This window comes from Numenius arquata, chromosome W (genome assembly GCF_964106895.1).
Source record: "Numenius arquata chromosome W, bNumArq3.hap1.1, whole genome shotgun sequence".
In the NCBI taxonomy this organism is placed as follows: Eukaryota; Metazoa; Chordata; class Aves; order Charadriiformes; family Scolopacidae; genus Numenius; species Numenius arquata.
The window spans coordinates 7,508,263-7,536,092 of NC_133615.1; positions in this window are offsets into that span (position 1 = coordinate 7,508,263).

The window sequence follows — 27,830 nt, forward strand, 5'->3', positions numbered from 1 at the left end:
AAGAGGAAATGGCCTCAAATTGCACCAGGGGAGGTTTAGGATGGATATTATGAAAAATTTCTTCACTGAAAGGGTTGTCAAGCACTGGAACAGGCTGCCTAGGGAAGTGGTTGAGTCCCCATCCCTGGGGGGTAGATGTGCCGCTTAGGGACATAACTTAGTGATGGTAGTGTTAGGTTAACAGTTGGACTCAATGATCTTAAGGGTCTTTTCCAACCTAAATGATTCTATGATTCTGTAACATGTGCTGTTCCATTGTTCCCCACTGTTACAGGTAGTTGGGAAGATTAAGGAAAAGGTACCGTGTGGTCTCTTGAAAATATCTTCCAATGTGTGGATACAGAGACACAGCAGTGGCCTGGCTTCCCTCAAGCCCTGGCCCTCTTGGTTGGGTCTGAAGGCAAGGGACCACCCTGCCATGCCTGCTTGCAGCCTTGTTGTACTGGGGTTCCTGAGGCTGCCAGCACTTACTACTTATTTTGTTGCTTGCTTAGCAAATAGCACCAGAAGAGATGCTCTTTGCAGTCTTACTGTTGTTATGAAAAAAAAGTTTCTGAAAGAAGTAGTCATGGTATAATTGACCATGGGGAAGGGTCTTTTATGCTTTATTAGCTGGTATAGTTCCTTATGACCCACTTATTGATGTTTTTTTGAGCCCATCAAAGCAGAGGAACATCAATGTTTCCATTGGGGGGGAGATAAGCCTCCATTCAGAAAGGTTTTCTTAATATTCGGTATAAACTCTTGCAGCCTAAAATTAAGGAGGCAGTTTATGTAATCCTGAAACTGAGCCAAAAATTATTGCCCTGGTCATAGTTGGATCTTAAAACAACTCTTTAGGGAAGAATTAGGCTATTGTCTTTAAAATGTGCATAGATTACCTTGTTTATTACTTATTTACTCATTTTTCTTCTTTCCCAATTTAAAATTTCTCACTTTTAGTATCAAATTAGAAGTGGAAACACCAGTAGGTAATATTTTAACCTCCAACTACTCTCAATTAATTGAGATTGTATCAATGTAGTATAGTGACTTAAATGTCAATTGCTCCTGGTGCTTTGACAGTACTTAATTAGTATTAACCCATGGTAGTATTTGTGGGAAATACTTAAAGGGGGGGTAGGGGGAAGTTAGGATAACTGTGACCTAAGAATACAATAGTTCTGATGGTTACTGTGTAATGGCTTTGCGCTGTGAAGTCTAGATTTGGGGATGGGATTTGTATTGATTTCCCTCTTGACCTCCCTATTTCATCAGTTTGTTGTAGCCTGCCTGATTCTGGGGTGTTCTTCAACAACACAGAGCTCTAAGACTGCTTTAGGAAGCTGGGGGAAGATTCGCTCTGTCAAAGAGAGCCCCTGCTTACTATATTGCCAGCACAATGCTGTACTTTGGCCTCCACTCAAATTTTGTGGGGATGTTGGCTCTCTGCTTCAGCAATTTCTGGTTATGTTTAGTGTCTGGATATCAAGATATATTGCTACAAGTAGCAATATACAGGTTATAGCAGTCTTTGGGTTGCTCTAACTCATGCTGAGGAATTGCGTTTGTGAATCTGTTCACAATAAGTCACAATTTGTCAGCAGTTTAGGATGGAATTTAGACATTTAAAATCTGTTTGGATATTGTCAAATTGATGCAGCTCATATTAAGCCTAATGCCTTCTTAATACATACAAATGTAGCAAAATATGGGTGATATGTCTTTGGCAGGAGGGGGGATAGAGAGACGATAAAGTCCTTGTTTTGGAGAGCTGAACCCTTCTCTCTCTCTCTCTCTCTGTCCCTCCACAATGTTTAATGTTCACAGTAGCAATATCTTTTTTTATATATATATTTCTCCTCTTACCTAGCCAGAGGGATGGTCATCATTATAAAGCTACAATATAATGCTTTTTATTCATTCACTTATTTCTTTTAATGTTCCAGAATTGTGAATGCTATTTTTCTACTAGCTATCATCGCAACACCAAATTTTATACCGATCCTGTTGAAGCTGTAAAAGATATATGAAATGGGGCAACTATACTTGTTGGTGGTAAATATTTAAATTCTTTATGGATGCAATCACATGTTCTATTAATGAGATACTTTTTACCATGGTTCTTTTAATGATAACTTGAGAATCCATATACTTGTATGTATATCTTAAACAAGTGATTTTCCTACTCTGCTAATGATGGGACAGACTCTTTCAGTAAGAAAAATCCCAGTTTGTTTCTTAGGGGAGGGAAAAAGCCACCGAAAAATGATTAGCTTTTTTCCCTACTAGTGAAGTGTTAGACTTTACTTATGCCAGTTTAAATGCAGGAAATTAACTTGGTCTTTTTCAAATTAACACTGTTATTTCAGATAGTGAAAAAAATCAATTTTGGTTTTGTTATTTTTATAGTAGCATTCTCTATATTCTGTATGTGCCTAATCACTGGGTCTCTGTGATCTTGAACAAATCGCCTAACCTGTTTCTGACTGTAGGAAGTGAAGATTATACTTCTTGTGGTTTAACTCCAGTTGGCAACTAAGCACCACACAGCCGCTCACTCACTCCCTCTGCAGTGGGATGGGGGAGAGAATTGGAAGAGTAAAAGTGAGGAAACTTGTGGGTTGAGATAAAGACAGTTTAATAGGTAAAGCAAAAGCTGCACACAAGCAAAGAAAAATAAGGAACTAATTCACTACTTCCCACTGACAGGCAGATGCTTAGCCATCTCCAGGAAAGCAGGGCTCCATCACACGTAATGATTGCTTGGGAAGACAAACACCATAACTCCAAGCCAGTCCCCCCTTCCTCCTCCTTCCCCCAGCCTTTATTGCTGATCATGACGTCATATGGTATGGGATATCCCTTTAGTCAGTTAGGGTTAGCTGTCCTGGCTGTGTATCAACACTATTTTCAGCACAAATCCAAAACATAGCCCCATACAAGCTACTATGAAGAAATTTAACTTTATCCCAACCAAAGCCAGCACAAACTAAATGGATACGTGCAATATTTCCAGAAGAGTCAAGAAGTTGTGTCATATTGGCTTTCATTGGGATTTAAGCTTTTGAATATTCTAGATGATTTTCATAATTTCATGCTGATCAATCTGTTGAAAGAAAAGGTGATCTCTCTATTTAATAGGCTATAACTGATTTTTAGTACTGAAGAAGAGTGATGAATGTAATGTAAAACATGGGAAGCCTCACTAGAGATCTGTAATGGGACAGAATGTCTTATAGGAAGAGTTGTTATATTTTTTTGTTGTTGGAACAAAAGAAGATCTGAGGCGAAGTGGTCAGGAACAAAATGCTAGTAGCCATAGTGTTAGAGCCTGGCCTAAGACTTAAGCACTTCAAATGTGCCATGATATTTCATTTTAGGCGTATTGGGTTCTTGCACAACAAGTAGGAGTGTGAGGCACCTCAGCCAGGGTGGAGATCTGGGTTATTGTGCTTCCAGTTATGCATATTCTGAAGAATGTTATGCAGTGGTTAGGACACACATCAGGAGCGCCAAGGTCCTGGAGCCCTGTGTGAGCAGACCTCTGATGGTTAAATTACTATTATCCTAACTGGGAAACGCCTAGTGACTGGGAGATTCCAGTACTAGGGAAGTGACTGGGAAGGTTCCACTACTCCAGAAGTGTTGGTTTCTTTAGTCAATTAAGGACCTTGTTCTACTCAGAAAAGATTTTTAATTAACCAGTGCACATTCTCAGACTTCTGATTAAACTGTGTTCTTTCAAACGCTTGTTACATATCCAATTTTGTTTTGTGTAGGTTTTGGATTGTGTGGGATTCCAGAAAACCTCATTGGGGGGTTACTGAAGACTGGAGTAAAAGGAATAACAGCACTCAGTAACAATGCGGGGTGGATATTCATATGTCTGTGGTTTAATAAGTACAGACTAAATATTCCGTTCATGTGAAAAGGCTGATAAGTATGAAAAAATCTTACTTTTCATCATAAGAATTTTCACATTAACTTGCATAGCTGTGTTTGAAAGTGTTATTTTTTGAATGAGCCCAGAAAGTACAGTACTGCATGTATACTCAACTTTGTCAGGGAGTAATTGTCACTGCTGTAGACCAGAAATTATGTCATAAGACATAGAAATTATGTATATTTATATATATTTAACTGGTTGACTATAACTGAAAATTCTGACTTAGATGCTTTAAATGTAATATCAGTGACTTTTTTTGTGTGTATGTGTGAAGTTCTAAATAGTGGGGGTTTTTTAACTGCAGTTTGATGCTTTCTGACATTCTTATTGTAGTCCTGTTACTTAAAAAAGAAAAACCAAACCAAAAAAACAAATACCACCCCAACAACAATGGAGGATATTTATGATGAAAGAATGGAGAGCCTCTTCAGTGGGTGTCCTGGTTTGAGCAACACAGGACTAATTACTCTTCTAATGCTTGGGAAAACTGCACTTTTGGAAGACTCTAGTGTCTGAATTCATGAAAATATTTACTTTATAGCCAGCCAGGCTCTGTGGGATTCAAGGTCTCGGTGTTTTCAAACCTTGCCAGGTGCAGGGATGAGGAGGAGCGAGGCCTGGGCGCTTGACCCAAGCTGGCCAACAGGATTATTTCATACCATGAACATCACATTCAATATAAATTAGAAAGTTTGCTGAGGAGTTGTCTCTCTCCCTTGATGGCTGCTATCCAGAGGACTTCTTGCCCCAGTGATGGACCATGAGGCCTTCCCTTCCTCCCGAAGCCATAGCGCTCACAGTGTCCGACATTTATTGTCCACTGCTGGGAGTGCACAGCTTCCTACTGATAGAATTGGCTGAGTATAGTCCTTGTATATTTTATATTGGTATCAGGATCAATGCTGGTTCTTTATGTTACTTATTTATTCTTATCCTATTAAATCTATTTATATTTCAATCCTTGGGTTTCTTTGTTTTTCCCCGATTCCCCTTCCTGGGTGGGGAGGGGTCATCGGGTGATAGAATAAATGTCTAAACAACAATAAATTATTGTGGATTTCTCAAACCATAACAGTGGGTCTTGGAATTTTAAATGTTTTAAAATGTTTGTCCATTAACAAATTCATGTGAGGTTGTCAGTGAGAATAATTCTTTTATATATAATTTCTCAGCTTCTCATTAGGGCTAATTTTTACAGAAGCTGTTTGTTGTAATAGACTCCACAATACCTAACAATCTTCATATAGAGAAATAACTACATCCACAGCACTAATGCCAGCTGGCTCCAAGATGGACCCGCCACTGGCCAAGCCTGAGCCAATCAGTGATGGTGGTAGCGCCTCTGTGGTAACATATTTAAGAAGGGGAAAAAAAGTTGCTGCACAACAGCAATTGCAGCCAGAGAGGAGTGAGAATATGTGAGAGAAACAACTCTGCAGACACCAAGGTTACTGAAAAAGGAGGGGGAGGAGGTGTTCCAGGCGCCAAAGCAGAGATTCCCCTGCAGCCCGTGGTGACGACTGTGTTGAGGCAGGCTGTCCCCCTGCAGCCCATGGAGGTTAACAGTGGAGCAGATATCCACCTGCAGCCTGTGGAGGACCTCACACCAGAGCAGGTGGATGCGCCCGAAGGAGACTGTGATCCTGTGGGAAGCCTGTGCTGGAGCAGACTCCTGGCTGGACCCATGGAGAGAGAGGAGCCCATGCTGGAACAGGTTTTCTGGCAGGACTTGTGACCCCACGGGGGATCCATGCTGGAGCAGTCTGTTTCTGAAGGACTGCACCCCGTGGAAGGGACTCACACTGGAGCAGTTTGTGAAGAACTGGCTCCCGTGGGAAGGACTCACATTACAAGTTTGTGGAGGACTGTGTCTCCTATGGGAGGGGACCCCACACTGGAGCAGGAGAAGAGTGTGAGGAGTCCTCCCCCTGAGGAGGAAGGAACGGCAGAGACATGCGATGAACCGATGGCAACCCCCCATTCCACATCCCCCTGTGCTGCTGGGAGAGGAGGTAGAGAAATTGGGAGTGAAGTTGAGCCCAGGAAGAAGGGAGGGGTGGGGGGAAGGTGTTCTTAAGATTTTATTTTATTTGTCATTACCCTCTTCTGATTTGATTGGTAATAAATCAAACTAATTTTTCCAGGTCGAGTCTGTTTTGCCCGTGACGGTAATTGGTGAATGATCTCTCCCTGTCCTTATCTCGACCCATGAGCCTTTTGTTATATTTTCTCTCCTCTGTCCAGCTGAGGAATGATAGAGCAGCATTGGTGGGCACCACAGTCCTTCTGCATATATTGATATGCAGAATATAATGACTTATATTTGAAATTAATTATGTCTGGTCAATAAGACTGATACTCTGTTCCTTGCAGTGTTGTTTGATGACTAGCATCTGCAGGTGGCCGTAACCTTGGTTCAGTGACTTTTATCCTATTAAATGTCACCTTCAGCAACATAATAATCCCAGTGTAATTTAAAGGATATTGAAAATCAGATGTTTCCTAGTGGCATTGTACTTTCTTCAGCAGCCTTTCATTAGGGAGCTCATCCTAAACTATTGTCTTGTGAAATAAGTCTTCTCACAGCTAGATGTACTGAGGTTACATACCCCAGTTGCTAAGGAAGCTAGTTTGTGAGCATTCTTTCCTTTTTTTCTTTTCTTTTTGTATTTTTTTTTATAATGTTGCTTACCTTCAGCAACAGTAACATCTGTGTTATTACATTTTTTATAACTTTTTACTTTTGGATGCTGTATTTATGGTGAAATAATAATGGGAATTTTGTATTGTTTTCATGGAACTTCATTAATGCTTGCAATTATGAGCCCTTTTCTTGGGTTGGAAGTCTCCCACCTGTTCTGTAGAAGCTCAGCCTTTATCTGATTGCAGAACAAGAGCTGTAGGGGGAAAAGAGACTGGGAAACTGTTTTCTTTTGTTCTCACTTTATTCTTCATGCAAAATGAAAATAAATGTCAAACTCTGCTCCCACAATTCCTCCAGCCTTGCCAAATAAGTGAATTAGGTTGGATTTATCTAGTAATGCAGATGTAGCATTAAATAATGAAAAAAGCTGTTTTAAAAAAATCATTGTCCTTTCTCATTTAAATTACCTGTTACAAGGCTTCTTGGAGCAAGGAAACAACAAAAATCTGCATGCAGTCTTTTGTACTACTTTTTCAAATGCAGGTTTAAACATTAACAGAAGTCAGAAGTTTCTCTTATTTGTCTGCTCTGTTATTGACAGTGTTGCCTGGATGATGAGATAATACCAACCTGTAGATTGAAATTAGCAGTGGTAAAAGGAAAATGTGTTTCAAAAATGTTATTTTGTAAAAGTTTGATATCATAAGGCGAAAAAATGCATTTGAGAAAAGAGTCAGGCAATAAATTGTCTTGGTATGTAATCTTAAAAGTTTTGGAATATTCTTTTTAGCAATGATATGAAAATTCTGAAGCATTTGAGTTTTCACTTCAGATTAAATTGGAAAAGTATGTGGCCCTTCTGCATTGCAAAACTTCTGATGTTTGATAGGTCACTCAGCTATTGATTGAATCCTGCTAGGTAGAGAAAGGTATGAGACATTTATGTTTAGTTCTGTTAAGGTTCTCACTTCTGTTCTCTCCTGTTTGAATTCCTTTGCCCACCTTAGAAATAAGACAACAGTTTTATTTATTATATTTACTTTTATTGAAAGATAGTTGTGATTTTATTATTTTTAATTTTTTTTAGAAGAGATTTAGTTCCTATATATAGTCCAGGCTTCTGAGGCTGAAGTTCACAATGTGTTGATCTTCATGTTTTTTTCAGTGCTTTATGCTTGCCATACATGGATAACAGATATGATTTTTATTGGTATTTGGCACATAGATGGTCAAACTCAAGCTCCTCAGACTCTTGTTGGAAACAATTTCTGTTGGATACTAAAAAGGAGAGAGAAAGAGATGGAAATAATTCTGAGAGGAAAGATCAATCACTTAAAGTGGGCATCAATCGCTTTTCTCATACTCTTATTTCTGAATGACACACATATGTAGATTGCACATCCTATTGTTCTGTGCTGAGGTGTAATAGGGAGGAGATTCCTCCTGCAAAACCTTGCTCAATTCACGTAGTTTCTGGCAGGTAAAGTCCTTGTTTTGACCTTTGAAAGGCTTGCCAGGGACAGGATGTACAGTAGTGTATAGGGTGCTCTTAGACACCCTAGTTAGAAACATGATACTGTGGATTATAGCAGTGCATATGCTGTGTGCTAGCTAGTTAAATGGCACCTAAAAGAGTAGTTACTCTTTTGCCAAGCTAAACAAGGCAAAGTCTTTGAAAGGGAAGCAATAAAAATATCCAGTATCTCTGATATTTACACAACTTGCTGCAGGGGAAATGGGAGCTTTTAAACCACAGAGATAGTGAAAGATACCATGGTGGGTGGGTGTGCTTCTAAAATACAACCTCTCACGTCTCCCCTTATAACTTGTTTTGCCTACATTATTAATATTTTAAGTATTTCCTTTACAGTATGTGATTATATGCCCTTTAAATTTAGAGGATTCTGTCTCAATAAGCTTCTAAAATCCATTTTTTCAATCCTTGTTGCATTATTGTTTAAATAACGTAGCAAACGTACATCAGTAGGTCCTTACCTTTGATTCGGAGAATGAATGGTTAAATGACGTTAGTGTAGATTTAGTGCAGCTTGACAAAAAACAGAGCTCGGAGCCCAGCATTCCAAGATAAGGAACTGGCCTTGTGTTGTAAGCACAATGTATAAGACAGTAGGAACAGCCTGCACGCTAAGGAGGAACCCGATTGTCTGGGTGAAGTATCCATCTGGTCGGGACCAGTTTCGCGGTTTGGGGTCCAGCCAGCTCAGTATTCTAAGCCAAAGGTAAAAGTACACGGTGAAGAAGACTATGAGCCTTCCTCCAGAAGACCTTGGCCCACGACCACCAGACAACAGTACGCATGTGGCAAGGGGAGGAGACTTATGATAATGAGTTCCTAGAAATAATTAGAATAGTAATGCCTTTTCTTAGAATTAATTATAATAACCCAGCCCATATTAATGGATATGTATGCTTTTCATCATAAATAGACGCTTGTTTTACGACCCGGTGTACAAGTTTGGAGGAGCGATCCCCCTTGCACCCAGCACCACAATAAACATGCCTGCTTTATAACTCTTTGGGAGTTGTAGAGTCTGTTTCCGCGTGTCACCTTAAATCTTGATTCAGTAAATCTGGGCAGTGAGTGCCCAGACTCTTCTTCTCCTCCTCCTGGCAGTAAGGTGAGTACTTGCACATGATGTGCACAGGTCGATGATTTGTTACGTCAGGTGGCTGACTTACAAGACATGGTTAAAAGGTTGCGTAGTGTCAGAGGAACTGAGACGGAGATAGATAGGTGGTTTCAAAACCATGTTCCTGCAGTAGATACTACTGAGAATGAGGCACCTTCGACCCTGGTGACCCACAAAAGCAGGACTACGCTTCAGCCCCCACCCTCTGGCATCAAAACAAAAAACAGATATAAAGCTTTAGCAGCTACAGACAACTAGGAACAAAGTCTGCTAGGGGGACCTGCACCAGCAGCACACAGTAGACATGGAAAAAAATGACGAGTGCTAGTAGTGGGCGACTCCCTGTTAAAGGGCACCGAGATGCCCATCTGCCATCCTGACAGGGAGTCACGTAAGGTATGCTGCCTTCTGGGAGCTAAGGTTTGAGATGTTGGCGAGAGGGTGCCACAACTTGTCAAGAACACAGACTACTACCCACTGTTGCTCTTTCATGTGAGCATGAATGACACTGCAAGCCGGAACCTGGGCAGAATTAAGGAAGACTATAAAGCCCTGGGGGTGCAAGTGAAAAAAAATTGGTGCCCAAGTCATCTTTTCCTCCATTTTACCAGTCAGAGGAAAGGGAACAGCCAGAAACAGGCAGATAATGCCTATCAACTCCTGGCTACGTGGCTGGTACCGTTGTAAGGGTTTTGGCTTTTACGATAATGGGATATTCTTTGATGATTATAGCCTATTAGAGAGGGATGGGGCCCACCTGTCTAGAAGGGGCAAGGGAATCTTTTGCAGTAGGCTGGCCAACTTGGTGAGGCGGGCTTCAAACTGAAGGACTTAGGGGATGGGGTCCAGAGTGACAATGCTCACACCAACTTAGCCAACTGGGGAATAAGCCAGGCCAACCATAGCAGTGACAAATGTTCCTTAGCTGACTCCCAAGCTGAGATCCAGAAGGCCAACCACCTCAAGGGTGTGGATGGCTATGGTGGATCCTCTTGCACCCCTCCAGGGAAACCCTCACGCTTGACTGCCTCTCTGAAATGCCTGTACACCAACGCACACAGCATGGGGAATGAACAGGAAGAACTGGAGATCTGTGTGTGGCCACAGGGCCATGATGTCATTGCAATTACAGAGACATGGTGGGATAGCTCGCATGACTGGAATGCTGTCATGGATGGCTATGTACTTTTTAGGAAAGACAGGCCAGTGGGGTAAGGTGGTGGAGTTGCTCTCTATGTGAGAGAGCAACTGAAATGCATCGAGCTCTGCCTAGGGGTGCATGAAGAACGTGTTGAGAGCTTGTGGGTAAGAATTAAGGGGCAGGCTAATATGGGAGACACTGCTGGGGGTGTTTACTACAGACCACCAGATCAGGAAGAGGAAGTCAATGAGGCCTTCTACTGACAGCTGGAAATAGCCTCGCTGTCACAGGCTCTGGTTCTCATGGGGGACTTCAACTACCCTGACATTTGCTGGAAAGACAACACAGCCAGGCATGCACGGTCCCAGAGCTTTCTGCAGAGCATTGACGATAACTTTTTGACACAGGTGGTGGAGAAACCAACAAGGAGAGATGCTCTGCTGGACCTTGTGCTAACAAACAAAGAAGCTCTGGTTGGGGATGTGAAGGTCGAGGGTAGCCTTGGCTGCAGTGACCCTGAGATGATGGAGTTCAGGATCCTGCATGGAAGAAGCAGGGCAAAAAGTAGAATTACAACCCTGGACTTCAGGAGAGCTAACTTTGGTCTCTTCAAAGACCTACTTGGCAGAATCCCATGGGCTAAGACTCTAGAAGGAAGAGGGATGCAAGAGAGCTGGTTAATATTTAAACACTACTTCCTCCAAACTCAAGATAGATGCATCCCTAAGAGCAAGAAATCAGGCAAAGGAGGCAGGAAACCTGCATGGATGAGCAGGGAGCTTCTGGAAAAACTCAGATGGAAGAAGGAAGTTTACAGAATGTGGAAAAAAGGACTGGCCATGTGGGAGAAGTATAGGAGCGCTGTCAGAGTATGCAGGGATGCAACGAGGAAGGCTAAGGCCCACTTGGAATTAAATCTGGCAAGGGATATCAAGGACAATAAGAAGGGCTTCTTCAAGTACATCAGCAGTAAAAGGAAGACTAGGGAAAATGTGGGCCTGCTGCTGAATGAGGTGGGTGCCCTGGTGATGGAGGATGCAGAGAAGGCGGAGTTACTGAATGCCTTCTTTGCTTCAGTCTTTACTGCTAAGACCGGCCCTCAGAAATCCCAGACCCTGGAGGTAGGAGAGAGAGCCTGGAGTAAAGAAGACTCTCTTGATCAAGGAGGATCAGGTTAGAGATCATTTAGGCAGACTTGGCACCCACAACTCCATGAGCCCCAATGGGATGCACCCACGAGTGCTGAGGGAGCTGGCAGATGTTATTGTGAAGCTGCTCTCCATCATCTTTGAAAAGTCGTGGAGAACAGGAGAGATGCCTGAGGACTGGAGGAAAGCTAATGTCATGCCAGTCTTCAAAAAGGGCAAGAAGGAGGATCCAGGAAAATACAGGCTGGTCAGCCTTACCTCCATACCTGGAAAGGTGATAGAACAGCTCATCCTGGATGTCATTTCTAAACATGTAGAGGAAGAGAAGGTCATCAGGAATGGTCAGCATGGATTCACCAAGGGGAAATAATGCTTGACCAATCTGATAGCCTTCTATGAAGGAAAGATTGGCTGGGTGGATGAGTAGTGGACGTTGTCTACCTTGACTTCAGCAAGGCTTTTGGCACTGTCTCCCATAACATCCTCATAGGATAAGCTTACTTAGGAAGTGTGGGTTAGATGAGTGGACAGTGAGGTGGATTGAGAACTGGCTGAATGGCAGAGCTCAGAGGGTTGTGATGCAGAGTATAGTTGGAGGCCTGTAACTAGTGGTGTTCCCCAGGGGTCAGTACTGGGTCCAATCTTGTTCAATATATTCATCGGTGACCTGGATGAGGGGACAGAGTATACCCTCAGCAAGTTTGCTGATGACACAAAACTGGGATGAGTAGCTGACATGCCAGAAGGCTGTGCTGCCATACAGCAAGACCTGGACAGGCTACAAAGTTCGGCATTGAGAAATCTGATGAAATTCAACAAGGGCAAGTGTCCTGCACCTAGGTAGGAACACCCCATGCACCAGTACAGGTTAGGGGTTGATCTGTTGGAAAGCAGCTCTGCAGAGCTGGACCTGGACGTCAACAAGTTGACCATGAGGCAGCAATGTGCCCTTGTGGCCAAGAAGGCCAATGGTATCCTGGGGCGCATTAGAAAGAGGATGGCCAGCAGGTCGAGGGACGTTATGCTTCCCCTCTACTCTGCCCTGGTGAGGCCCCATCTGGAGTACTGTGTCCAGTTCTGGGCTCCCCAGTTCAAGAAAGACAAGGAACTGCTGGAGAGAGTCCAGCAGAGGGCCACAAAGATGATCAAGGGAATGGAGCATCTCTCTTATGAGAAAAGGCTGAGAGACCTGGGTCTGTTTATCCTAAAGAAGACTGAGAGGGGGGGTCTTATCAATGCTTATAAATATCCAAAGGGCAGGTGTCAAGAGGATGGAGCCAGACTCTTCTCAGTGGTGCCCAGTGACAGGACAAGGGGCAACGGGCACAAGTTGGAACACAGGAAATTCCATCTCAACATGAGGAAAAAACTTCTTAACTTTAAGGGTGATAGAGCACTGGAACAGGCTGTCTACAGAGGTTGTGTAGTCTCCGTCTCTGGAGACATTCAAAACCTGCCTGGATGCGTTCCTGTCCAGCCTGCTCTAGGTGAATCTGCTATGGCAGGGGGATTGGACTAGATAATCTCCGAAGGTCCCTTCCAACCCCTAACATTCTGTGATTCACCCCAGGATGTGGTTTGCCCTCTTGGCTGCCAGGGCACACCGATGACTTATATTGAGCCTGCTGTCAACCAGCACCCTCAGATCCCTTTCTGCAGGGCTGCTCTCCAGCCACTCCTCTCCCAATCTATACTTGTGTCCAGCATTACTCCATCCCAGTTGCAGAATCCGGCACTTGAACTTGTTAAAGTTCATCCCATTGATGATTGCCCAATGCTCCAATATGTCTAGATCCCTCTGCAAGGCCTCTTTTTCCTTGAGAGAGTCAACAGCACCTTCCAGTTTTAGTATCATCAGCAAATGTGCTAATGGTGCATTCAGGTGTTGTTACACCAACTTTTTCTTCTCAATGTCATCTGGTGCTGTCGTCTTTTTTTTTTTTCCCCTCTCTCAAGTTTGTCATGCTTGGTTGATAATTTCACCTACAGCTGTGCTTCTTATACCTTTCCACAGGCACTCTTTATACATGGTTGTTGCTCAGACTGATTCAAAGTGCTGGCAGGCGAGGAAAGAGAGGGCTCTGGACAAAGTCAAAATAAGACACTTCCATGTCTGCTCCATTGCTTTACCCAAGCACTGTACGGAGAACAGTACAGCACACAGAAGCACATTTTCTTGTGCACTTAAAGCAAGAGTAGACTAGATCTGTCATTTATTTTCCTATATTCTACATAGTTATCACTCTAGACTCTGTTGAATCTGGTCTGCCGGCTCTTCCTTGCAACATCTCTGTTTCTTAAAGATATTCCTTCTCTGTTTCAGAAGAGGGTTACCTTTTGCTTTTTCTGTGGATAGAGCAGAAAGCTGAAGTCCACAGAGATTTCTCAGCCTCTTGTCTCAGTGATCATAGAATCATAGAATGGTCTGGGTTGGAAGGGACCTTAAAGATCATCGAGTTCCAACCCCCCTGCCATGGGCAGGGACACCTCCCACTAGACCACGTTGCTCAAAGCCCAGTCCAGCCTGCCCTCGAACACATCCAGGGATGGGACACCCACAACTTCCCTGGGCAACCTGTTCCAGTGTCTCACCATCCTCACAGTAAAGAATTTCTTCCTAGTATCTAATCTAAATCTCCCCTCTTTCAATTTAAAACCATTACCCCTTGTCCTATCACTACAGTCCCTGATAAAGAGTCCCTCCCCATCTCTCCTGTAGGCCCCCTTCAGGTACTGGAAGGCCGTTATAAGGTCTCCCCGGAGCCTTCTCTTCTCCAGGCTGAACAACCCCAGCTCTCTCAGCCTGTCTTCATAGGAGAGGGGCTCCATCCCTCTGATCATCTTCGTGGCCCTCTGCTGGACCCGTTCCAACAGGTCCATGTCCTTCCTGTGCTGAGGACCCCAGAGCTGGATGCAGTACTCCAGGTGGGGTCTCATGAGAGCAGAGTAGAGGGGTAGAATCACCTCCCTTGACCTTCTGGCCACACTTCTTTTGATACAACCCAGAATGCGGTTGGCTTTCTGGGCTGCCAGCGCGCATTGCCAGCTCATGTTGAGCTCATCCACGAGCACTCCCAAGTCCTTCTCCTCAGGGCTGCCCTCCAGCCATTCTCCGCCCAGCCTGTATTTGTGCCTGGGATTGCCATGACCCACATGCAGGACCTTGCACTTGGCCTGGTTGAACTTCATGCGATTTGCACGGGCCCACTTCTCAAGCCTGTCCAGGTCCCTCTGGATGGCATTGGCAAACTTGCTGAGGGTGCACTCTATCCCACTGTCCATGTCTCCCACAAAGATGTTGAACAGCACTGGTCCCAGTTCTGACCCCTGAGGAACACCACTCGTCGCTGGCATCCACTTGAACATTGAGCCGTTGACCGCAACCCTTTGAGTGCGGCCATCCAGCCAGTTCCTTATCCACTGAGTGGTCCATCCATCAAATCCATGCCTTTCCAATTTTGAGACCAGGATGTCATGCGGGACAGTGTCAAATGCTTTGCATAAGTCCAGGTAGATGATGTCTCTTGCTCTGCCCTTGTCTACCAATGCTGTGGCAATATCGTAAAAGGCCACCAAATTTGTCAGGCATGACTTGCCCTTGGTGAAGCCATGTTGGCTGTCACCAATCACCTCCTTATTTTCCATGTGCCTTAGCAGAGATTCCAGGAGGATCTGCTCCACGATCTTGCTGGGCACAGAGGTGAGACTGACTGGCCTGTAGTTCCCTGAGTCTTCCTTTTTTCCCTTTTTGAAAATGTCTTGCCTGGAACTGCTGGTGGTCAGAGTGGGCAATCCTCTCATTAAAGACTGTCATAAACTGCTTCACAACTCATTATAATTGATTAGGTTTACATGTGACTTAGTAATTGTAATCAGGTCCATAGTTGTACAGAATCCAAAGGAATTTGATATAAAAACTTATTTCTTGGTTAATAGCTGTGACTTCATTTGTCAGAGACAAAATATATACATACTACAGCTTATTTCTTTTACAGGTAAGGAGACAGTCACAGTTCTTCCAGGTTCTTCCTATTTCTCTAGGGGTGAATCATTTGCAATGATAAGAGGGTCTATAACAACTCACTTTTGAAACATGAAAAGAATAAACTTAGTCAGTGACTGAACTCATTATTAAATCTTTGAAATGTGGTTAGCATTTAACAACCTGTAAAATGATCATGGACTTAATTAGTGATGGTTTACAGAGAATTATGTCTAGCTATTGGAAAGTATGAGTTCAGAGATGATTGACTGTGTGTGCAATTAACCAAAACCAGACAAAAGTAGTAACATTTTTGAGGCTCAGTAGGCAGACAGAAAAGTTTGCATCTGTGATACACCTAGAGGGGAAAAAACCCCAACTACACGTGTGACAAAATGGTTGCTACCTCTGTGGTATACCAACGTTTTTATATTGATGTAATGAGAATGTGACCATGTCATTGTTTGGGCCGGACTGGCCAATGACAGATGACAGATGCTCTTCCCCCACCTCTCACTCCAAGGAGAGGACAAAGAGATTTATGTGTTTAGAATGTATTTATGTATTTAGATAAAGAGATTTATGTATTTAGAAGGAACTAAGCTACTTTAATGAAATATTATTAATAATAAAATAAAAATAAAATAATGAAATAGATACAATAGATACAAAGCCAGTATCAAGCTCCCAGGATGATGATCGCATCACTGGCAGGCACTGGGGAAGTCCCAGACTGGACTCAGCGATGGACAGGAACTGAACTCAAGAACTGGATTCAGGAACACATGGATCGGTATCAAAGGCAGACAAACAGACAGAGTCCTCCTCGGACACCGGCCATTGAAGAAAGAGACCTGACCCTTTGATCCCTCAGCTTTTATACTGAGCAAGATGCAAATGGGATGGAATACCCTGTTGGTCAGTTTGGGATCACCTGTCCTGTCCACTCTTCCCCACAGGTGCGATCTCTCTACACTCTTCCACTTCTGACCCTCCAAGTTGGTACATAACAAAGTGAGCTGACCTTGGTTGTTATAGCAATAAGTATAAGCAAGAGCCTCTCTGCATACCATTCCTTGGCATTAACTATAAACACAGGTCTTATTACTCTGAGAATGAATGGTTTCTGCACAATATACCATTAATTTCAGAGAGTTAGAAGAGGCTTAGCTAAAAAGTAGAATTACTGAACAGAAAGCTGGTTCTGTTTTACCTCAAACCAGGACAGACCAAAAGCTTGTAAAGATTTGTGGGCTGTTACTTGAACATGATGTGCTAATTACACACTTTATGTTGCCAGAGGCCATGTTGATTTGACAAGGCTTGGAGCTATGCAAGTGTCTAAGTACGGTGTCTTGCCCAACTGTATAATTCCTGTAAGTAAGTAGGTGTTAGTACTACTGTCAGTGCACTATTTTTAGGATAATATGAATGTATTTGTAGCTCGGAGTTAGGCAAAGGAGAAAAGGGCTGAAGCAGAAGGGGGGTTGTGAAACTCAAAGCATTGAAATAGACAATATGTGCAGCTTTAAGGTTAACAGATTTTCTTGCGTACTGCTGGCACCAAGCAATCAAATATCAGGAGTCAGCTCTCTAAAATTATGCTTGTGCTAAGCATTGTGAAAAGCTAAACATGATTTATGCAAGTCTTTTTTTTCCTCTTGCGTCTATCCCTTTCAAATGTCATGTTTTTGAGCTGAGGACTGATGCTTTCTTTTTTTGAGAGAGCAACAACTCTTGTATAGTTGTAACTGGAGCAAGAACTTGAAAGAAGGTGTGAAATAGCATGTGGCTCATCATAAAATTATAAAAAACTTTCTGCATTGTTTTTCTCAGTATTTCTGTCAAAGGATCATGGCACTGCCATTTTGAATATATCTAGAAGGAAGCAATACTATTGTCTTTACCTGAGTAGTCCTACAGGTTTCAACCACAGAAATACAATATTTCAGCAGCTGATGACATTAAGCTATTCTTTAAACACAGTTTAGGTTTTAACATTAAACAACATATGTATCTTTCACATGATTTACAAGTTTGTTATTTTTCAGTGGCTTTCAGTATGGTACTGTTTGTATCAGAGAAGCCTAGAAACAAATTTTCCTTTTAGCCTGGTTTAAGGTAATGAGGTATATTTCTATCTGTCTGAGCAGTGATAAAGGTCTTGGGAAAGTCTTTAGAAACTGAAAGCTGGATAGAGGAGGAAAAACCCAAATGAATGTCCTGTCTTCTGGAGAAGCATTAGTTGAGCCCAGCAGTCTGTGTGACTTCTCCAGCAGGCCTGCGAGGAGCGTACAAGTCATGGAGCGGTGTCTGGAGCATAAGCTGCTTTTAGGAAGAGAGGACAAAGACAAGGTCTGTACAGGCAAATGTGGGAGAAAAGGTTATCTGAAGGGTTATTCCAGGTGTCAGTGTGTGAGTGGTTGTAGGATATGTGAAGGGGTTATGGCTAGGTAGGAATATGGCACGTAGGGGAGAAATCCATAGAAAACAGACTTCCTTAGTTGTTCTTTTCATAGCACAATCTTTTTTTATGGTCACACAACTGAGAACAGACGGACTAGTGGTGGCTAGACCTTTTCAGACCCCACTGATACAAGTGCTGTTTTTTTCAAGACTCTTCTACTTGCAGTGTCATCCAGTTAATATTGCAAAAAATTTGGTCTGAAAATTAATGCTTCTACTAGTCCATCACTCTGGGATCCTGTGTGTGCTGTTCTATTGCTGGTTTATGTCTTTTGGTAGAATTCTGTAATTGAACCTAATCTGATGGTTAGATATACTGTAGGAGTCCAAGTATGATGTGCATTAAAGTAATACTGTTTAGCTTTGCATTGTCCAATTTCAAATTTGTGCTCCTGGAATGTGATTAGGAACCTTTTTTTGGTCTTGAGTTACAAGAACTTGTCACTAGAATCCAAAATAATGAAACCAGCCTCTATTGAGGAACCCCCACACACTTTGAAATATAAGGAATAAATCAAATTACATTTTTAACCCTAGGTTTGCCGTTTGAACCAAGGCAAAAATATGATAGTGTAAGTTTTCAAGGAATTGAAAACTTGGGTAACTGAAATCGGAGTTCTGATTTATCCATGGCCCTATATCTCAAAGATGTCAGTTGGCGAGGCGGCGGCAGCACCGGCGACGAGAACTGAGGTGAGCCTGAGGTGAGGGTTGGATCGCGCTATACAGAGGGTTTCCGAGCTCAGTCACAGCCCGAGCCCCAGCTGGAACCAGGAAATCCACGGCAGCCAATCAGGCATGGAGGGGGCGTGGCCAGGAGCCACACAGAGATTTAAATGCGGTCAGAGTAGACACTTGGTGGGTTGCCTAAAGAGATCAAACCATGGTTACAACTCAGCCGAGGGCTGTTAAAAAAAACTGTGGGTACCCAAACAGGGGCCACACACAAACATGCAGGCATCCAGGCAACTGGCTGCAGTGAGTGCTGGAGCCTGGCACTTGCAATGGAGGATGGTGGAGATAACACCTGTGTTAGGTGTGAGCAGATCAATGATCTGCTTAACCTGGTTGCTGAACTGAAGGAAGAGGTGAAAAGACTAAGGTCTATAAGGGAATGTGAAAGGGAGTTAGATTTGTGGTACCAGGTTCTGCAGACCCCCTTAGCAGAGGAAGGTGACCCAAGGAACAGGGGGGAATGGATACAGGTGCCTGTTAGAAGAGGCAAGGGAAACCCCTCACAGCCCCCCTCACCTTTCCAGTTGCCCTTGCACAACAAGTATGGGGCACTAGAGGCTGAGGGTGAGCCGAATGAGAAGGTAGAAGAAACACCATCTGGGGGGTTGCCTAAAGCAAATCAGTCCCCCCCTTGCATCAGAACTTGTACCCTAAAAAAAAAGAGGAGGGTAATCGTTATTGGTGATTCCCTTCTGAAGGGAACAGAGGGACCCATATGTCGGCCGGATCCTTCCCACAGGGAAGTCTGCTGCCTCCCTGGGGCCTGGGTCAGAGATGTTATAAGAAGGTTGCCTAGTCTGCTACAGCCCTCTGATTACTATCCCTTACTAGTTATGCAGGTGGGAAGTGACAAGGTCGATACCAGAAGTTTAAAAGCAGTCAAAAGGGACTTCAAGGCACTGGGAAAACTGGTTGAGGGATCAGGGGCACAGGTAATTTTTTCATCAATACCCTTAGTTGCAGGTAGGAATACTGAAAGGAATAGGAAGTCATGCATGATTAACAAGTGGCTCAGAGGCTGGTGCCACCAACAAAATTTTGGTTATTTTGATCTTGGGGAACTTTATATGGCACCAGGTCTGCTAGCAACAGATGGAGTACATCTGTCTCAGAGGGGGAGAAAAATCCTAGCACATGAGTTGGCAGGGCTTGTCGAAAGGGCTTTAAACTAGGCTCGAAGGGGGAGGGGGTTAAACACAGGTGCACTAGAGATGAGCCTAAGGATAGCCTTCAGCCTGCCATTTCACTTGAGGCAGGAGACGATGATAATATCAGAATGGTCTGTGGCAAGTGGCAGGATGACACATCAGGGTTGGAAGGATGGGGTGACAGCAAGGGCCGCCAACCTGTTGCACTGACGCATGCTGTGAACACTGCAGCAAAGGCAAGGTCTTGCAGAGCTGGACCAAGAGCCCCTGAGATAATAGGAGACAGGAGGGTAGCTGCCACAAAGCACCCTGGGGGATCAGTGGAGTGCCCCTCTAAGAAGGCGACATGGCTGGCAGACTGGCTGAAGCGTCTCTACACCAATGCATGCAGCATGGGCAATAAACAGGAGGAGTTGGAAGCTATCCTGCTACAGGAAAGCTACGACATAGTAGCAATTACGGAAACTTGGTGGGACGAATCCTATGACTGGAGTGTGGCTATCGATGGCTACAAGCTGTTCAGAAGGGACAGGAGAGGAAGAAAGGGTGGAAGTGTTGCCCTCTATGTTAAGGAATGGATAGAGTGTGAAGAGTTGTTGCTAAAGAATAGCCATGAGCAGGTCAAAAGCTTATGGGTAGGAATTAGGGATCGGGACAACAAAGGGAGCCTTGTGGTAGGAGTCTACTACAGGCCGCCTGACCAGGCGGAGCCTATCGATGATGCCTTCTTACTCCAGCTTGAGGAGGCATCACGATCACAGGCTCTCATCCTGCTGGGGGATTTTAACCACCCCGACATCTGTTGGAAAAGCAACACGGCTGGCTGCAGGCACTCCAGGAAGCTCCTAGAGTGCCTAGATGACAACTTCTTGAGACAAGAAATTAACAGCCCTACTCGAGGAGATGCATTGTTGGACCTGTTGGTCACAAATGCAAGCGAAATCATCAGGGATGTCAAAGTTGAAGGCAGCCTGGGCTGCAGTGATCATGCCCTAGTGCAGTTCACTGTCCTAAGGAGTTTGAATCACAGAATCACAGAATCTTAGTGGTTGGAAGGGACCTTTGAGATCATCGAGTCCAACCACATTAAAAAAAAAAAAACAACAACAAAAACACACAAACAAACAAAAAAACACAACACAAAACCAAAAAAACAACAACACCCCCCCCAAAAAAAAAAAAAAAAGCAGCATCCATCAACTAAACCCCACACACAACACCCCACCACAAACCAACAATCCCGGGCACTAGAGCATGCCCTGAAGAGCCACGTCTACACGTTTCTTAAATACCTCCAGGGATGGTGACTCCACCACCTCCCTGGGCAGGCTGTTCCAGTGCTTGACCACTCTCTCAGTAAAGTAATTCTTCCTAATATCTAATCTAAACCTCCCCTGCCGCAACTTCAGACCATTTCCTCTGGTCCTGTCGTTATTCCCTTGGGAGAAGAGGCCAACCCCCGCCTCTCTACAGTTTCCTTTCAGGTAGTTGTAGAGGGCAATGAGGTCTCCCCTCAGCCTCCTCTTCTCCAAACTAAACATGCCCAGTTCCCTCAGCCTCTCCTCATAGGACTTGTTCTCCAGACCCCTCACCAGCTTGGTGGCTCTCCTCTGGACACGCTCCAGCACTTCAATGTCTTTCCTGTAGTGAGGGGCCCAAAACTGAACACAGTACTCGAGGTGAGGCCTCACCAGGGCCGAGTACAGAGGCATGATGACTTCCCTGCTCCTGCTGGCCACGCTATTCCTGATACAGGCCAGGATGCCGTTGGCCTTCTTGGCTGCCTGGGCACACTGCTGGCTCATGTTAAGCCGGCTGTCCACTAACACTCCCAGGTCCTTTTCTGCCGGGCAGCTTTCCAGCCACTCTTCCCCGAGCCTGTAGCGTTGCTTGGGGTTGTTGTGGCCAAAATGCAGAACCCGGCACTTGGCCTTATTAAACCTCATCCCATTGGCCTTGGCCCATTGGTCCAACCTGTCCAGGTCCCTCTGTAGAGCCTGCCGACCCTCAAGCAGATCAACACTCCCACCTAGCTTGGTGTCATCCGCAAACTTACTGAGGGTGCACTCAATCCCCTTATCTAGATCATCAATGAAGATATTGAACAAGACTGGCCCCAAAACTGAGCCCTGAGGGACACCACTGATGACCGGCCGCCAACCAGATTTTGCTCCTTTAATCACAACTCGCTGAGCACGGCCATCCAGCCAGTTTTTTATCCAGCGGAGGGTACACTTGTCTATGCCATGATTCTCCAGTTTCTCCAGGAGAATGCCGTGAGGGACGGTGTCGAAGGCCTTACCAAAGTCCAGGTAGACAACATCCACAGCCTTCCCCTCATCGAGAAAGCGGGTCACATGGTCATAGAAAGAGATCAAGTTGGTCAGGCAGGACCTCCCTCTCATAAACCCATGCTGGCTGGCCCTGATCCCTTGGCTGCCCTGCACGTGCCTTGAGAGCTCACTCAGGATGATCCTCTCCATGATCTTTCCCGGTACCGAGGTCAGGCTGACAGGCCTGTAGTTTCCAGGATCCTCCTTCCGGCCCTTCTTGTAGATGGGCGTCACATTGGCCACCCTCCAGTCATCTGGCACCTCTCCTGTTGACCAGGATTGTTGATAAATAATGGAGAGAGGCTTGGTGAGCTCTCTTGCCAGCTCCCTGAGAACCTTTGGGTGAATGCCATCCAGCCCCATAGACTTATGCGTGTCCAGGTGCATAAGCAAATCATTAACTACTTCCTCCTGGATTACAGGGGAGTTGTTCTGTTCTCCATTCTTATCTTCCAGCCCAAGAAGCTGAACACCCTGGGGGTAGCTGGTCTGACTATTAAAGACAGAGGTAAAGAAGGCATTAAGTATCTCAGCCTTCTCCTCATCCTTGGTTGCAAGGTTTCCCCCCGCATCCAGTAAGGGATGGACATTCTCTGTCACTCTCTTTTTGTTGATGTATTTATAGAAACTTTTTTTGTTGTCCCTTATATTAATGGCCAGGTTGAGTTCTAGCTGGGCTTTTGCCTTCCTGATTTTTTCTCTGTATGACCTAACACAATCTCTGTACTCCTCCCGAGTTGCCTGTCCCCTCTTCCAAAGGTGGTAAACCTTCCTTTTTTCCTTAAGTCCCATCAAGAGCTCTTTGTTCATCCAGGCCGGCCATTTTCCCCGCCCTTTAATTTTGCGCCTCATGGGGACAGCCTGCTCCTGGGCCTTTAGGATTTCCCTCTTGAAGAGCGTCCAGCCTTCCTGGGCTCCTTTGTCTCTCAGGACTACCTCCCACGGGACTCTCCCAACCAGGGTTCTGAACAGGTTAAAGTCTGCCCACCGGAAGTCCAAGATGGAGGTTTTGTTAATCCCCTTCCTTACCTCACTATGAATGGAAAACTTAACCATTTCATGATCACTAAGCCCAAGACTGTCTCCGACCTCCACGTCCCCAACTAGCCCTTCTTTATTTGTGAACAGTAGGCCTAGCAAGGCACCTCCCCTGGTAGGCTTACCTACCATTTGTGTCAGGAAGTTATCCTCCATACACTCGAGGAACCTCCTAGCCTGCCTGCTCTCTGCTGTGTTATATTTCCAGCAGATGTCTGGTAAGTTGAAGTCCCCAACTAGAACAAGGGCTGGCGTTTGCGAGACTGCAGCCAGCCGCTTATAGAATACCTCATCAGCCTGCTCATCCTGGTTGGGTGGTCTATAGCAGACTCCCAGCACAAAATCACCTTTGTTAGCCTTCCCTTTCACCCTTACCCATAAACACTCCACTTCTTCATCACTGGAGTCTATCTCTATGGAGTCAAACAACTCCCTAATGTACAGAGCCACACACCCCCCCCCTCCTTCCTTGCCTATTCCTTCTGAAGAGCTTATAGCCACTTATTGCAGCATTCCAGTCATGACCATCGTCCCACCACGTTTCCGTGATGACAACTATGTCATAGTTGTCCTGCCGCACCATGGCTTCCAGCTCATCCTGTTTGTTGCCCATGCTACGTGCATTAGCGTAGATGCACTTGACCTGGGCTACTGATTTCACCCCCATCTTTGGCCCTTGACACTCAGGTTCATTACCAGCAGGCCTGGTTTTATCCCCATGCCCCTTAACTTTCGGCTTAAAGCTCTGTCCGTGAGCTTTGTTAACTCTTAGCCTAGTACCCTTTTCCCCTTCTAGGAAAGGGTTTTCCCATTGTTCTCTAGCAGTAATTTCTAAACGTCTATCACCTTTCTCTGATGAAATGTCAGAGTGTGAGTCCTCACTAATGTGGCCTCCTTCAAACCGTGGCATGCTTTCCTCAGGCTTAATTTTGACAGGCCCAGTTATCTCCCCTTCCCCCCTCATATCTAGTTTAAAGACCGGTCAATGAGCCCTGCTAACTCCTGCCCCAAAATTCTTTTCCCCCTCTGGGACAGCTGTGTCTCACCTGACAATGGCATGCCAGGTGTCTCATATAGCCACCTATGTTCGAAAAACCCAAAGCCCTGCCTGTAACACCAGTCCCGGAGCCACAAGTTGATCTGTTGCCTCTTCCTATCAATTTCTTTATTCACAGTTGCCACTGGTGGGATAGAAGAGAAGACCACTTGTGTTCCTGACCCCTTGAGCTGCTGCCCTAAGGCTCTAAAATCTCTTTTAATTGATTTCAGCCTCCTCCTACCCATTTCATCACTACCCACCTGAAATACTAACAGGGGGTAATAATCAGAGGGGTTTACTAGGTCTGGGAGTTTGTTTGTCACATCCCTGACCCGAGCCCCAGGGAGGCAACAGACTTCCCTGTGTAGCGGGTCAGGGCGGCATATTGGTCCCTCTGCCCCCCTCAACAGAGAGTCACCCACAACTATGACCTTTCTCCTTTTCCTTTTGGAGCTAGTGGTGAAGTTGGGTCCGCTGTGACGTGTACTTTCTGTCTTCTCTAGTCTTGGTGTGCCATCCTCCTCTCCATCGGCCAGTTCCTCCTGCAGGACTCCATACCTGTTCTGCAGGGGTAACTGGGAAGCTGGGAGAGGTTGGGAGGGGACTCGCCTGTTTCCCCGAGCAGTGACCTGTTTCCATTCCTCCTTTTCTCTGAGATCCTCTCCTGTCGCTTGATGAGAAGAGGGGAGAGGGTCCTCCGATTTACACGGGGCCTCAACCTGTTCCCCTACTCTCAGGGAGTGCACCCACCAGTCAATTTCTCTTTCACACTCCCTGATGCTCCTCAGCCTCTCCACTTCATCCTTCAGCTGGGCCACCAGGTAGAGCAGATCATTCACCTGTTCACATCTTATACAGGTGTTGTCTCCGCTACCCTCCATTGCCAGCGCCAGGCTCCGGCACTCTCTGCACCCAGAGGCCTGCACACCCATATGTTTGCGTGGGGCCTCGCTCTGGGTACCCACAGCTTTCCTAAACATAGCCTTCGATCTGGTAGCAACCATAGCCGAGTTCCCAGGAGCGACTGACCTTACCGTGTACGCCAGTAGAAGCACTGGGCCCAGCCGTACGCACACCAGCTCCGGTTGCTCCCTCCGTGCTCTGTAGCCAGGGACTAGTCCCTGCCCTCCCTGACACCTTTTATCCCCTAGAGGTGGGATAAACCGGGGGTGGTGGCGGCTCCGCCCAGGCTCGCTCAGCAGCACCGCCCCCCCAGCTGACAGCCCCCAGGACAAGCAGGGGCCTTGTCCCGGCTTCAAAAAAAGCCCTAAAAAGAGCTTCTCGTCGGCCTTTTCCGCTACAGAACCCTTCCCCAGCGCAGTCTTACCTGCCCTGAAGCTGGCCTCCGTGGCAATGACCGTTTGGCACGTTAATGGGTCATTTAAAATGACCGGGGGTGGTGGCGGCTCCACCCAGGCTCGCTCAGCAGCACCGCCCCCCCAGCTGACAGCCCCCAGGACAAGCAGGGGCCTTGTCCCGGCTTCAAAAAAAGCCCTAAAAAGAGCTTCTCGTCGGCCTTTTCCGCTACAGAACCCTTCCCCAGCGCAGTCTTACCTGCCCTGAAGCTGGTCTCCGTGGCAATGACGAGAAGCCCACGAGAAGCACACGAGAAGCACAGTTAGGACTCTAAATTTTAGGAAAGCAAACTTCCAGCTCTTCAAGGAGTTAGTAAATAGGACCCCGTGGGAAATGGCCCTCAGGGACAAGGGAGCGGAACAAAGCTGGCAGATCTTTAAGGGTGCTCTCCATAGAGCACAACAGATCTCAATCCCCACGTGTAGGAAATTGTGCAAGGAGGGCAAGAGATCACCATGGTTGAGCCGTGACCTGCTGGTCAAACTAAAGGGCAAGATGGGGCTACACAGGAAATGGAAGAAGGGACAGGCATCCTGGGAAGAGTATAGGGACGTTGCCCAGCTGTGTAGGGATGAGGTCAGGAAGGCCAAGGCACAGCTAGAACTGAACTTGGCAAGGGATGTAAAGAAAAACAAGAAAGGTTTCTACAGGTACATTAACCAGAAAAGGAAGGTTAAAGAAAACGTACCCTCCCCGATGAGCAACAGTGGGGAACTTGTATCAACAGATGAGGAGAAGGCGGAAGTTCTCAACAACTTTTTTGCCTCAGTCTTCACTGGCAACCCCTTTCCTCCTAGCTCTCATGTTGATGGCCCACAAGTTGGAGACCAAGGTGACAAAGTCCCTCCCACTGTTAGTGAAGACAAGGTATGTGATCAACTGAGGAATCTAAAGATATACAAGTCCACGGGACCTGATGAAATACATCCCAGAGTCCTGAAGGAACTGGCTGATGTAGTTGCCAGGCCACTTTCCATGATATTTGAAAAGTCGTGGCAGTCAGGTGAAGTCCCTGCGGACTGGAAGAAAGGAAACATCACACCCATTTTTAAAAAGGGTAGAAAGGAGGACCCTGGGAACTACCGACCTGTCAGCCTCACCTCTGTGCCTGGGAAGATCATGGAACAGATCCTTCTAGATACCATGCTTGGGCACATAGAGGACAGAGAGATGATTCAGGACAGCCAGCATGGCTTTACTAGGGGCAGGTCCTGCCTGACTAACCTAGTGGCCTTCTATGACAGAGTGACTATGTCAGTAGATAAGGGACGACCTATGGATGTGATCTATCTGGACTTCTGTAAGGCCTTTGACACGGTCCCCCATGACATCCTGCTCGCCAAACTGGAGAGATACAGATTTGATGGGTGGACTGTTTGGTGGATAAGGAATTGGCTGGATGGTTGCATCCAGAGGGTGGTACTCAATGGCTTGAAGTCCAGATGGAGAGCAGTGACAAGTGGTGTCCCTCAAGGGTCTGTGCTGGGACCGGTACTGTTTAACATTTTTATCAACGATATAGACAGAGGGATTGAGTGCACCATCAGCAAGTTTGCAGATGACACCAAGCTGTGTGGTGTTGTTGATACACCGGAGGGATGGGATGTCATCCAGAGGGACCTGGACAGGCTGGAGAGGTGGGCCCAGGTGAACCTCATGAGGTTCAACAAGAGCAAGTGTAGGGTTCTGTGCTTGGGCCGGAACAATCCTCGCTATCAGTACAGACTAGGGGATGAGGTATTAGAAAGCAGCCCTGAGGAAAGGGACTTGGGGGTGCTGATGGATGAGAAGCTGGACAAGAGCAGGCAGTGTGCGCTTGCAGCCCAGAAGGCCAATCACATCCTGGGCCACATCAAAAGATGCGTTGCCAGCAAATCCAGAGAGGTGATTCTGCCACTTTACACTGCTCTGGTGAGACCTCGCCTGGAGTACTGTGTACAGGTCTGGAGCCCTCAATATAGAAAGGACATGGACCTGATGGAGCAGATCCAGAGGAGGGCCACGAAAATGATCAGGGGGTTGGAACACCTCTGCTACGAGGACAGGCTGAGGGAGCTGGGGTTGTTCAGCCTGGAGAAGAGGAGGCTCCAGGGAGACCTCATAGCAGCCTTCCAGTACCTGAGGGGGGCCTACAGAAAGGCTGGGGAGAGTCTGTTTACAAAGGCCTGCAGTGACAGGATGAGGGGCAATGGCTTTAAGATGGAGAAGAGCAGATTTAGAT